Source organism: Pseudophryne corroboree, chromosome 11 (assembly GCF_028390025.1).
Source record: "Pseudophryne corroboree isolate aPseCor3 chromosome 11, aPseCor3.hap2, whole genome shotgun sequence".
In the NCBI taxonomy this organism is placed as follows: domain Eukaryota; kingdom Metazoa; phylum Chordata; class Amphibia; order Anura; family Myobatrachidae; genus Pseudophryne; species Pseudophryne corroboree.
Genome location: NC_086454.1, coordinates 239,595,420 through 239,610,284, shown reverse-complemented (window position 1 = coordinate 239,610,284; position 14,865 = coordinate 239,595,420). Strand labels below are relative to the sequence as shown.

General features: G+C 36.9%; 3 pseudogenes; 1 reads left to right on the top strand and 2 right to left on the bottom strand.

Moving 5' to 3' along the window:
- Positions 1 to 457: 457 nt before the first annotated feature.
- On the bottom strand, positions 458 to 575 carry LOC134971306 (5S ribosomal RNA; annotated as a pseudogene).
- Positions 576 to 682: 107 nt separating this feature from the next.
- LOC134971540 (5S ribosomal RNA) lies at positions 683 to 800 on the bottom strand (annotated as a pseudogene).
- A 985-nt stretch (positions 801 to 1,785) lies between these two features.
- Positions 1,786 to 1,903, top strand: LOC134971374 (5S ribosomal RNA; annotated as a pseudogene).
- The last annotated feature ends 12,962 nt before the right edge of the window (positions 1,904 to 14,865 follow it).

Below are 14,865 nucleotides of genomic sequence, written 5' to 3'. Positions count from 1 at the left end.
AAGACGAGTTTAAACACTACACAAACCGACACAAACACGAATATTAGTAAATTTTGGCCCATATGTCTCTTCTGGGGCACACTTGTATTGATAATCATGAAAGATATGTATTAATATTAAAATATAACTTTTATTATTTACCCTTTTAAAATATTGGCTATAGGCAACAATAAGAAATGATGATATGTAAGACAAAATAATCAAAATAAACATAAAATTATGTAAATATTACAAAACTAGCATAGTGGCTCTGTGAGCAAAAATATATGTAAATCTCCGATATTGAGAAATAGTCTCTTCTTCCTAAATTGTAACAATATATGCTGCAATAGAAATAAAGCAGTAAGAAAGAGAAAATAAACACCGGGCTCAACCCAAATCACTAGTTAAGTGCTGGTTAGAAAAAATGTGGGGTGATACTTGGTTCTAGGTCCTGTGTCCTTGGTTTGGATAAAAATACCTGCAGTACCTGGTATTCTCTGGTGGTCTCCCACCCAGGTACTGACCAGGCCCACAGTGCTTGGCTTCCAAGATCAGACGAGGTTGGGCATACTCAGTGTGGTTTGACCGCAGGTAAATATATCACACCTGAGGACACTGGGAACCATATATTGTCGGATCTAAAAGGTCTATGAGAACTCCCAATTTTCATATGAAATAGCTGGGTGCTCTTAAATCAAAATACCTGCGGCACCTGGCATTCTCTGGTGGTCTCCCTACCAGGTACTGACCTGGCCCACAGTGATTGGCTTCCAAGATCAGATGAGGTTGGGCATACTCAGTGTGGTTTGACCGCAGGTAGGTAAATCGCACCTGATGCTACTAGGAACCGTATATAGGAACCATAGATACTGGGAACCATATATGGTCTGATCTGACAACTCTGTTGGAACTCCCAAAGTTTGTGAGGAGTACTGAGTGCTTCCGAAAAAGGTGAAAGCAAAAATTGATTTGGATGATAGTGTGACACTGCTACAAAGAAGGATTTGTAATAGAGAATCAGGTCTGGGTTTCACACCACTTCTGCTTTTTGATCATCTGCCTGAGCATCGAATGAAAAAATGAGAGGGTGTTGAGAGATGACACTGAAATGGAAGAAAGATAGAGGAATACTTCTACTGTCCTGTTTTGTAACAAAATGGTGCTCTGTTAACATATTGCATTGCAGAGCCACCAAGGATGTTTAAACAGGATGAGAGGGAGTTCCAGAAATCCCATGTAAATGGGGATGTTTCTCAAGATTTTCTGTTTATATAGATACTGGTTTACTGATTATTTGTGTTAAATCACATAGTGCTCTGCAACTGCTATATACAGTCAGCAGCGCAATGAAACCCTTTGAGTTAGCAGTGTGTTTGTTATCACTATCAAACAAAGTAGCACTTGTAAAGTAGCACTTGTATTTGTGGGAGAGGTAGTTGGATAAGAATATAACAAAATATCTTATGCATATACAGATATAAAACCTAATAAGGACTGAACCTATTTTGAACCATAAGTGGATCATTGATATAAATGATTAATGATGTATGCTGGACACTGAGGCGGCTTTTGGTAAACATGACATATTACCATATTACCATAAATCCCTGTTTGGCAGTGAGAGAATACATTTCCATACACTTCATAAATCAAAAAGTCACAGGATAAATTACTTGGAGAGGTAGAGCCAAACAGAGTGTCAGGTAGAACGGGTCCGGCTTTTTGTCGGACCCGTTCTACCTGACACTCTGTTTATTACGGTTCCTATATACGGTTCCTAGTAGCATCAGGTGCGATTTACCTACCTGCGGTCAAACCACACTTAGTATGCCCAACCTCATCTGATCTTGGAAGCCAAGCACTGTGGGCCTGGTCAGTACCTGGTTGGGAGACCGCCAGAGAATACCAGGTACCGCAGGTATTTTGATTTAAGAGCAACCAGCAATGAGGGTGAGAGCACCGGCCGGGAGGACAAGCATTAACACCGTGGCTATAGCAGATGCACAATCTACTCCAGAAAAGGCAAACAGTGGGAGCACTAGCCAGGAGGATCATCACAAACATTGTGAACTGAACAGAGGCATTTGTATGGTATACCATTGTATTATTTGCTCACAGATTATTGCAGGACAGTGACTGTCACTATTAAGTATTATTGCATGAACTGCTCTAACACCATAAAAAAGTCGTGAGCAAGGCTTGCTCAAAATATTGCTACTAACACATGCTTTACTAACCAGACGAACGGACATATGGACTTAAGCATTATATGACAATAATATGCATGTCTAAAGTTCACTGGGGGTTTATAAGGTTAATGTGCAGCATATTCAAGTGTGAGAGATACATCGGTATACACATATTATATGTATATATAATCTGTCTTCCTTTTAAATTATAAGCAATGCATTGGCGTTTGGAAAATAAGGGAAGTGGCTAAAAACAGATATAGATATATATATATATATATACAAACTTTTTTAAATAATATTTTATATTCTAGTTTTGTATTGTGATTTATATTGTGTTTTTATGTGATGCCGGCCGGCATTAAACACACTTGTGTTAAGTAATATTGATAAAAATAAAATCTACATCAGATATGAATAGCGCTTTCTCTGTATTTCATTTTTAACTGTATTAGTTTAAATAAAAAACTCAAAAGAGATTTCAGATTCTCACCATACAGTATCTTACCATATGGGGCAACCCTGACTTCTCTCCTTCCATATACAACCCATCTTATCAGATTTGGAAGAGAAAAGGCATATTTCTTGTGAACAAGATTTTTGATCCTGGTGGCTTTATCCTTACCTTTTGAGATCTTCCACAATGATATTCCCTTCCTAATAGCCACTTCTACTTTTATTTGCAACTGAGACACTATATCCATTCTCTCCCACTCCCCTCCCCAACATCCCCTAATTGGGATTTGATCCTCACTATATTACAAAACCGTTTGGTTGGGACTTACAAAGCAAAACAGATATATCTACCCTTAATTGATTTTTGAATTATGCTACCACATCATCCCCATCAGATTTTCACTAAATGGGTGATAGGAATCCCCTCTCTACCTGACAGTTTTGAGAGCCAACTTTTGGCCTATAATAAATGTAGCAAATACTTAAGGTCTGCCTACCTCCAAGAGGTCCATTTTCACTTTCTATACAGGGCCTATATAACACCTGCACAAAGGAAGTACAGTATATGTCAACTGAACACTCAGGTAGCTGTGTGAAATGTGGTATATCAAATGCTAAGTTTTTTAATTGTGTTTGGGATTGTTCCAAAGTTTGTAGATTTTGGAACAAAACTCTGCTCTTCTTGCAATCTACTACAGGTACCTTATTGTGGCTTGATCCAATTGCATGCTTACTTTTCCACTTTGACAACTGGGCATTGGGCAGAAATTCTTCAGTTATTGTATCATTCATTGTTACTGTCTTGACAATGGCAAAAAACTGTTACTAATCCTCTGGACTAAAAAAATCTACACCCTCAAATCAAGAACTCAAAAACAGACTTTTACAGATGATTTATTTTGATATACGTTCTCTATTGCTGAATGAAGACCTCTCTTTAAGGTCATTTCATAACAAATGGGACTTTTTCATCAGGTCACTAGATGATGACTTTAAATCTTTAATCAAACAATACCTAGGCTCTCAGGACTGGTCAAGAGCTATCACATTTCAGTTCATACCAGTGAACCCACTGGTGTATGTCCCCCAATGATAGTCATTGTTGATATGTAAATTTTTATGCTTTTCATATCAAAGTTTACTTCGTAATTTCTGTTTTCATGTCTCTTATTTTTCATGGTATTGCTCCTGGTCCATACACACCATATGTGCATATTTGTTAATATGGTATTGTTCTATGATACACACTGAAGCTTGTCTTAAGTGTATGATTTATATCTGATACCCACCCCCCCTCCCCATCCTTTTTTCTCGCTCCTCTTGTGTCTGTCTTTCATCTACTGTCTATTGTCTATAGATTATTACTTTGTATCTAATGTACAAGACTTGTATATCAATGCTTGTATTGCTGTACATTCTATTGAAATCCTAATAAAACGATTTAAAAAAAATAACAAAAACATGTAGTCAGAATCAATTTCATCCAGATCACAATGCAAGACAGAGGAATTCAGTCTACGCCATGAAAGACTAGCATGACAGACATTAACAGTAATACAGCATAACATAAAAAAATGTAGCTTAAGAAAAATGCATACAGACATGGTTATGTGAGGAAGATGTAGAAAGAGACACTGGACATATAATACAGGTAAGGTTTGGGTGATGGTGAGGTTAGGGTAACAGTGAATCCAGCATGATAGTGAGGCTTGAATGGTGCTGGGGCCTATATTTAATGCATGCATTATAGTCCAGACCTCACAGGTGGTAGGAAACACACAGTTGGGTGTATTATGCCAGGTCCACAGACTGAATCAAGAGGGATACAAGCGATTTTGTCCAGAGCCAGAATTATTTGTGTCAGGCCAGATTTAGGGTTAAGAGATGAATGTCCAAACAGAGGATCTAGGCTGCATAGGTGTACTTCAGGGCCAGAAATAATGTGCAGCATCTGGGAATCTTTTTGTCCAAAATGCTGGATAAAAGGTAAGGTATGCCATAGTTGTGGATCATGGTCTTCAGATGGGTGACTCAGAGAGCAGCAGAGTAATAGTCAGCAGCAGTGGTCACAGGACTTTGCCAATAGTTTGTAGCTGCAGGTGGTCAGATTGGTGATTGTGAGCCAATGATGGGAGCTCTTAAAGCATGTTACCATCCCAGCCTTAAAAATGATACCAGATACTCATCTGCATGGCCTGTGTCAGGGGTAGCTACTCTCATCACCCTATAGGACTTTATGGTTAGAGTAGCTGCAAAGCACTGGCAGACTAGTGAAGCTACCAATGGCTGAAGATCCAGGAATGCTCATCAGGTGACCAGGCCAAAACCTCTGCCTGGTCAATTAATGTAAGTTCAAGAATTAGAAATAATATCAAGTTTAAAAAAATAATAATTATATATATATATATATATACACTGTACACTGTATACACTGTATGTATGTATATATATATATATATATATATATATATATATATACACAGTAAAATGACATTGATGGCACAGTGTGAAAGCTATTTAATTTCTGCCCCTACCTTACCCTAGCATGCTGTCTTCCTTTTTTCCTCATGGGTGCCAGTTGGAGTGTGCTTCACAGAGCAGTGTGGATGGTCATGGCGCTTCCCAATAACATCACCAGCTGACCAATGTGTTGAGGAAAGAGGTCTTGGATGGTCTCCCTTGTGTGGATTACTTGCACTCACTTTTCCAACACATTTCAGACTACAAGGGGTACTTTGTCAAGGATGGAATAGTTCTGTTCTTGGGGTCTTTTTATTAACAAAAACGTTATCAGTCACAGGAAATTAACACCCAGAGGCTCTCTGTCATAATTATTCTTTATTATTTTAAGTGTCTGTATAAGTGCGTTAAAAATAAAATAAAAAAAGTTATGAAGCATACTTATGTATGATGTGTTAACTTGCATGCTAGTTATTGAATAATGTTTGTAAAAATACTGCCTATTCTATGTCTATGTTTAGACCGCGTGGTTCCAATGTATTTAAGTGGTAGATCCATTGTGATTCTTTTTGTTTTAAAGCAGGGGTGGGGAACCTTTTTTCTACCGAGGGCCATTTGGATATTTATAAAATCCTTCGGGGGCCATACAAATTTGCCCCCGCGCACGTCCAAAAAATGGGTGTGGCCAGTTAAAATGGGACGTGATACACATATGCCCCCAATAGTGCAGTGCCAGATCCACAATTGCCCCCACAGTGCCAGGTATACAAATGCCCCTCACAGTGCCAGGCATACAAATGCCTCCACAGTGCCAGGCATACAGATGCCTCCACAGTGCCAGGTATACAAATGCCCCCACAGTGCCAGGTATACAAATGCCCCCACAGTGCCAGGTATACAGATGTCCCCACAGTGCCAGGTATACAGATGCCCCCACAGTGCCAGGTATACAGATGCCCCCACAGTGCCAGGTATACAGATGCCCCCACAGTGCCAGGTATACAGATGCCCCCACAGTGCCAGGTATACAAATGCCCCTAACAGTGCCAGGTATACAGATGTCCCCACAGTGCCAGGTATACAGATGCCCCCACAGTGCCAGGTATACAGATGCCCCCCCACAGTGCCAGGTATACAGATGCCCCCTCCCCCGTCCCCCTTACCGCTCCTTTCGGCGGGGACACGGAGGAGAGCGTGGCTATGTTGGGCGGCGGCGTGTAAGACTTGAAACCAGCCGCCGGTTCGAGAGCCAATCAGAGCTCACGGACCGGCAGCCGCGGCTCCTGATTGGCTGCCGGTCCGCGAGCTCTGATTGGCTCATGAACCGGCGGCTGGTTTCAAGTCCTACACGCCGCCGCCCGACAATAGCCGCGCCCTCCTCCGTGTGGTGACAGCTGAGACACGCTGCCGCCGGACTGTGCGGTGGCGTGTCTCACTGAGAGGAGCGGGTGGGCCGGACCAAACGGCTTTGCGGGCCTTATACGGCCCGCGGGCCGGAGGTTCCCCACCCCTGTTTTAAAGTGTATGTAATTGCCTCTACAACACGCTTGTACAGTACATTCTGTATGACTACAAACTTTAGGCCTGCTGGGTCCTTATTATGAATCTTGGCAAAGTGTGCAGAGATGCTGTGGATTTCTAACCCTCTGTTTATATTGTTGATATGTTCCAAGATTCTAGTTTTGATCTTCCTCTTGGTTTGTCCAATGTACTGGATGCCACAAAGGCATTCCAACAGATATATTGCTTGTTCAGTTTTACAGCTGATTGGTCCTTAATTCTGAATTATAGTTTGGTTTGATTGGAACAGAAGATTGTATTGGATTTACATTGGGGTTCAAATTCTTCTATACACTAAAGTTTAGACAGTAATGGTAACCCTTCCTTTGGTTTTTCTGAATTTATTTAGATAACTTTTCAAAAGATCTTGTTTAAGTCTTTTGGCCTTTCTGAAAACAATTTTCAGTTTATTTGGTATTTTTGGTCGAATTGTTTTATCAAGAAGCAGCATATGCAATAGGTCTGTAGGATTTCTTTTAATTTGTTTGTGATTACTGTTACAGTATATTGCATTATATTTGTTGTTTGTGGGTATGTTTCCTCTGTTTTGTGTTTGTAGTTAATGAGTTCTGTTCTTGAAAGGTTTTAAACTTTTAAAATTTCCTTAGGCAAGAAGAATTCTTCATAGCCTTTTTGCATGAACTGTTTTTCATTTCCATACTTCAATGTTGCAAAGTTTGAGATTCTGTACAGTTCCTTTTAACACGTCTGAACTGGTTCCTAGTACATGTATATTCCTTATCCAGTTCCGATGGTGGTTGCTATTGACAGGTAAAATGTTGTTTCCATTCACTTCTTTCTTGAGTGTTCTGGTATGTAGGAAATTGTCACTGATGAATATTTCCAAATCCAGGAAGATGACTAGCTCTGTGCTGTGTACTGTGTTAAATTCAAAGTGTTGTTGTTCATATAGCTGATGAATTGATCTAGGAGTTCTTGAGGACCCTTCCAAATGAAGACAGGCCATCTACAGTATATACCTTTTCTAGCAAGCAATGTTGTTTCTGTTTTCATTGTTATTCAAAATATTTGACTACTCCCACCAAGATATGAACAGGTTGGCGTAGCTTGGTGTGAATGATGTAATGCTGTTCCCATCTTTTGGAGGTAGAACTCCTCATTGTACCAAAAATAGTTGTTCCATAGCATGAAATCTATGTTTTCAATAATTACATTGATTTGTTCATTAGAAATATCAGTTTGTGCAGATAGGAAGTAGCATGTTGCCTAACATCCTTCATTATGTCCAATGCAGTTATACAATGATTTGATGTTGCTGTTGCATTTTCTTTCTATTTTATTTGTCCTATAACATAAAATATTCATTGTGTCCTTGAGGTAGCTTTTCTTATGGTAACCAAGGATTGAAGATAGAAATCTTTATATGTCGAAAGATTTCATGCCATGGAGCCAATTCCTTCAATGATTGGCTTTCCTAGGGGATTAGTGGGGTGTTTGTGAATTTTAGTCAGGTGGGAAAAGGTAGGTATCTTTGGGTGTTTAATGTAGATAAAAACATTCTTTTTTTAAATTATGCCCATCTTTAGTCCTTGACGCAGATGTTGTACCAGTTTTAGTTGAAATTCATCTGTGGGGTCTATTTTAACCTTTGCATATGTTTCTTTGTCTGAAAGAAGTTTAAGGTTTTCTTGGGGGTAATTTTGTTTCATCCTGTAGGGCAACACCTCTACCTTTTGTCTACTGGTTATACTTGATTATAATAGTTTATAGTCTTTAATTCTTCTAGGGCTATTCTTTCTTTTTCAGGGCAGTAATATTTCATTTTCATTTTATCCAGTAGCTTCATGATACTCTCTTCTACCAGTTTTTGGAAGGTCTGTATATGCAGTGAGATGGATAGAATGTTGATGTGGGTTTAAAGTTAGAATGGATATGTTCAATTGTGGGATTTGTAGTTTGTCTTGTTAGTGGATCTTTAATAAAGAACTGTTTAATGCACAGAATTTTTAGCCAGTGTCCCTTCGATATACATCCCCAACACACCAGTAGATTCTTTCACATTGTCAAAAGACTCTTCCAAAGAATCTGAAGTTGCGCATGTGTACAGTGTTTGAGCTGGTCGGAGACTGTGGGAGTGGGATCGTAAGAGAGCAAGTAACTTTACTTCTTGGTAAAACTATGTTGCACTGCAGGCGTCAGAGCTTTCAGAGAGATTTAAATTTGAGAGAGACGTATGCAAACCCAAATCTAAACTGCAATATCAAAATAAAGCTGTCCATGATTTTTAGTCTGCATGCAAAAAACGCCAGTATTTACACTGCATGCAAAATAAATAAATAAATATATTTGCACCCTCTGCAGTACAACATGGTTTTCTCCACAAAGTTATTTATTTATATTTTTCATTTTTTTGCTTCCAACCTTAAAATCAATCCACTAGTGGTTGGTAAAAGCCTCATGTAGTGGACCTTAGTTGCTTTGGTTGGAAATATTTCCCTTTTGTTTCGTTCTCTTTTTCTAACGGAGACTTTGGAGCTTATTTATTTTAAATGGTAAATCTGACATTATTTATCTTTTAAATAATAGTAATAATACTATTTATTTTGCTGTGTATGTACATTATGCATTGTGTTTTTGCTTTATTTGAAACAGTTAAGAAAATAGTAACTGTTATTTGATGATTTGAAAGCAAACAATTTGATTTCTATTTGTTTCCAGGAGATAGTGTTTTGTGGTACTCTATAAACAATAAATACTTAGGGGATATGTAAAGTACAGTCTTTGTTCAAAACGAGAGATATTTAATGATTTTTGTTTATTACACCCCATTCCCCTCCTCATAGCCTGAACTCTGATAACATATGAAATCTGCACAAAATAAAGTTCCACTTACCAAAAATGTAAGCTTTGATTTCTTTTTAACCATGCAAACCTTTAAAGTTTTTCAATTTATTTCTGCAACAATTATTTAAAAAGAACATAGTGAAATCACTCTAACAAATACTGAAACAGAAATGCACTTACAGTTTTCCAAACATAGAGTTGCTTTATAGCTAAAAGTACATCTTGCTCCAATGTTGTCCTGCAGCTACCACTTCTACATGTTTCAAAAAATACATTTGTATACTCAGGAAAGTGGTGCTGTGTTGTTTGTGCTGTGCATTTATAGAATTAATTTAGTTCTTTAGCTTGGATTCTTATTAAAAGTACATTTTCCTAAATTGTTATTTTTTGTTTATACAGCAATAAAAATGGCTTTAAATAACAAAGAAAGTACATAGTATGTTTAAAAAATAACCCCTTAAGTTAAATTAAATAAAAAAGTTTAAATTATTATAGTTATACCTCAGAGGCGCAGTCCCACTTTTCAGGCACTGTCCTGATGCCCCATCCATTGTCTGTTGGGTAGGCAGGAGAAATAGGGAGAGTCTGTCACTGCTGCACGGTAATGGATACCGCATGCATGTGCATGGCATCCATTTAATGCTGGGAGTAGGAACTACTACGATATAGTTTGTATAAATGTGTACTCTTATGATAATGTATCATAGGATGGACACAAAAGGGGCAGATGTACTAAGCCTCACAGAGAGATAAAGTGGATGGACATAAAGTACCAACCATTTTTCAAACACAGCCCATAACATGGCAATTAGGAACTGACTGGCTGGTCCTTTATTTCTCTCCAACGCTTAGTACATAGATCCCAAGTTTCTTTTAAAATATCTTTAACTTTTACTGTACATAATATACAGTATGATGAAAAAGTATCTCATTTTTGTTTAATGTCTCTTATTTGCCACACAGGAAGTGTGTACTGTATCATAGGTTGTGCACAAAAATTAATTCAAGATATCTTTAACATTTACTGTATATACTATATGATGAAAAAAATATCTCATTCTTATTTAATGTCTTTTAATTGCCACTCTAATACATTTTAATCACCAATATCCACATTTTCCCATTTTATTTTTTTATTTACGTCTTGAGTGCAAGAAACATCCTTAGTGCAAGAAACTGAAAAATAGTAATATAGAACTTCATGAGATATTACTGTTTCCCAACTCAACATAATTGCTTATACTAATCATTTTATTTAATAGTATATACTGTATAATTAAATATTTTTCATAGTAAAACACTCACGGCATTGAATACTTGCTTTGTTTGCATTACTAAAGTTTTATTAAATAAAATTGTAAAACATCATTCATTGCATCTTTTCTAGATTTCTATTTATATGCATATTATATTTTGTTTCACTTAACAAGAATTATTTTGAGATAAAGTATTACAACTCATATAGTACATGCAACTTTCAGCAATTCATTAGCAATTAACTCCAAAAATGAGACATCTAGAAATAGTCAGAAAACAAGATATAGCGAGTATCCCTATCTATTGTAGACAAAGTGCATTAATAGTTTCTTCCCTTTTTATCTCCTTATGAAAACAAGCCACTTGGTAAACATACTAACTTATACTTCAGGGACTCAGTTAACATGTGTCCTGTTACCTGGAACTAAAGAGCAGCTAGTAGTCATGAACAACATTAGCAGAAATTTTTATTTCATCGTAACTGGAAGGTACAATTTTAACATCTGAATTCTATGCTTTAATTATTAATAGTGAATTATATATTGCCATCATATTCCATGGCTCTTTATAAATGGGAGCAAACACAGGCAACAAAGAAGACTATGCTCTCAGTCTTTAGGACAACTGGAGTTTGAACAAAGATATGTTTTGTGTGCACTGTGTAGAAAGGTCGTAGTCAAAATGAATAGACTAGTGGGGTAGCATATTACCCTAGGGAGTTTACAAAAGCAGTTCAGGAATATGGTAAAATTGTCTGAAAAGCTGCCTACTTTGACATAATAATTATAAAAATTATTTCACAGACTCCCAAAAATATAATTCAATCCAATAAACAGTTGCCCATGTAATTTAATTAAGATTATGTTACAAAGTCAAGAAAGGATACAATATTCTCACATAAGCATTCCCTAACCATTCTAGTATTGCATTTGAAGAGTTAATATTGCTTGTTCTACTAGGTGCACAGCTGATTACAAAATATTATGATTTGATCACTTTTAAGGGGTTGGACTACTTTCAACCAATAGCATCATTTAATGTTATTAACAGAGAGATTATAAAACACTTAACATTCTTGGTCAAAAGAGCAACACATGATTGGATCACCTAACTTTTAAGTGCTAGAGTTTACCATGAACAACCTCTGCTTCAGTCTCTCCTGGATAATACTTTAGCTTTGTATGATACAATCAGTTGGATCAAATCTAAATAGTGGGCTGTCATAAGTGAACACTCATAACCCATTCACAGTCAGTTGTCTCTACAACCAGTGACATAAGTAATGACACTGCAAGTGGTGCAAGCACTCTAGGAATTGTATGTGAGGGGAACCTGGCAATGATCACTGCAGTTAACAGTTAAAATGTGTCTGACATCAAATAGTTACTTCTAATTGATTTCATCATGCAAAGAATGAATATGACATTTACAGTTAGCTGTGGATTCCAAGTAATAGCCCATTTATGATGATGTACACTAGGGGTATTTTGTTAAATACTAGGGAATTTTGGTGTCTGGAAAGATTATAGTTTGGAAAACCTGAATATAGAAATGCTGAATCATTATAGACCATGTTTTTTATATTGTTTGCATATAACTTGCATCAAGTAAAGGTTACAAGTAATGCTCCTTATTTACAAAGACCACCAATGGCAGATCGGATGCAAACTGCATGTGATTGCAATACTGCTGGGCATGCAGTTTAGATACACCAAGTTCTGCTCTTTCGTGTGTGTGTGTGTGTGTGTGTGTGTGTGTGTGTGTGTGTGTGTGTGTGTGTGTGTGTGTGTGACATTCAGGATAAGTCTCAAATTAGTAAAGTATGACTACAGTATTTGTAGAAAGGAAAAATATGAAAAGCATTTTTTTGTTGTACAGTCCCTTCTTCAGTCCAGCCTCTGTATTCTTGAACATGTGCTGTGGCTGGCACACACACAGTAAAACTCAGTTGATTCTATAACAGTGCATAGTCATAAGAACTGACCTGGGACCTCTCCTGAGCACGCACAGGACTGTGCAGACTCAACAAAATCCTGTACAGCCTCCATACTTAGAAGATGAGAACATGGGCATTGCAAGGGTGTATCTGCATTGTTGGGCTCTCCCCAAATTTTTAAATACTCCTGTATTCATTTAAAATGTGTTACTGTATTTTCATGCTGTTCACTAGGCTCTAAATTGCTGTGCATAAGGTTCATGCCAAATAAGTATTTTAACATTCCCAGTTCATATGCAGTAGGTTTCATAACAGTCATATTTGCTCAGTATCCCGAGGCTTTAAGATTAAACTGCATAATGCATCATATTTGCTAAGCCTGTAGAAGGGCAGACACTTTCTCACATGTTTATGTAATAGAAGGTTTATAAGAACAAGTGCTATAAGAAAATTGTGCTGAATGAAGAAATATTGTGCCCCTTACAGTTGGCCATATTCCAACTTTGCATAATGCCAAATACAGTAGGTGCTGAATTTTCCCTCTTCCTCTTGGCTGTATAAAACACAGCTTCCAGTCACACATTCACGAAATGAGCCACCATAATGTAACAGAACATACACTCATAAGGCATAAAGATGGTAAAAGTGATCATGATGTTGCTCACAAAAACTTTCTACTTATTGTTATCCAAAGTAAAAATCCTGACAATCATTACTTGCTACTGTCTCTAAAAAGTATCCTAAATCAAAAGCCTTGTCTTATGGATTTTGAAAGAATGTCTGTAAACTTTCAGTAAACTATCTGATCTCCAAGGTTACACGGAACATCTTGCAGAAAAACAACAACAGCAGCATTAGGTAAACCAAATCTCTTGTAATAAAACAAATATTTCACAGTTCATTAAATCTGAGCTATTGAAAAGTACTAGCTGTTCTCATGTGCGTGACCTGAAAAATAGATATCTGTTGCCTTCACCACAAGGGATTAGAGATGTTTGGAGTGATACAGATGCTTCTAGGCAGGGTATCTGTTAACCAATATTTTTCATCCCAGGACTAGAGATCATGTTTTCAAGCTGCCTGATCAAAGCAGTTAGAATTCTAATACATTTATGTATAAGCCTTTTATCCTTAAAAAAAAAAGTAACTCAAGGTTGATATAAAATTCTGGATAAATGAACATTTCACTAGACTTTAACTCTTATCAGTTAAGGAAATGGATAACCAGACATAATTAAATATAGAATGTTATAGAAATAGTCTTACCTAGTCACAGGATGAAAAAAGATTGTTGTTTACTGGTGGGTTGCAACTTACTCTTGTGTTAGAGCATTAAATCCAATATTGTAAATGGTGATGGGGATTCAACCATTTACTGTAGGTTGTTAAGCATCTATTAACAAAAAGGAGGAATAAAAGGTAGTTGTAATAGCCTGCAAATCAATGTCTAATTGTTTGAAATAATAACTTTTAATATTATTAGTTAAGATATAGATTTTGGACCTCTACTATATAACAAAAACAAAAATGAATGTGTCTAACAGAAAAAAAGTAAAAATCTTTAGAGATCGGGGAGTTCCTGAACCTACTCAATTAATGTCCAGAATTTTTCACAGGTATGACTGTAAGTAAATTCACTGAGCCTAATAAATCAGGCAATCTGCCAGTTAATATCTATATTATTCATTGCATCATCTTCAATATACCATTCAGATGTAATGTTGTGATTAATTCCTTGTCTCTATAGACACTAAAATGAATGTCAGTGGAAAGATATATATCAGATTATTTCTGTATGTTCTGTTGTCGATGTGTGCAGGGTTCTATTAGCCACTTGTCCCTTTTACAAGAACAGTATCACTCCCTCTTAAGATATTTATATACAATTCCCATTTCATATCTATGCAATGTCTATTGGGAAATTTATTTTTGCACCAGTGAAATTGTGATATTGCAGATAGATTAGGCAAAAGATATATGTGTAACATTAATGCATAATCATAAGCTCTCAGTATAGCATATGCCTGTATTTTGTAAAATTACTATAGCCTTAGTTAATACTATACACACTAAATATTCTCCATCAGGACTGTTACCACTGACATGTTGTAGCCATTTCCAATTTACATCAATTGTATGTTAGTAGTTGCAGATTGGGAAAGAATATATATGTGAAGTGTCCTTAACTGTTATTTAACTAAGGTAACTGCTGATAGTGGT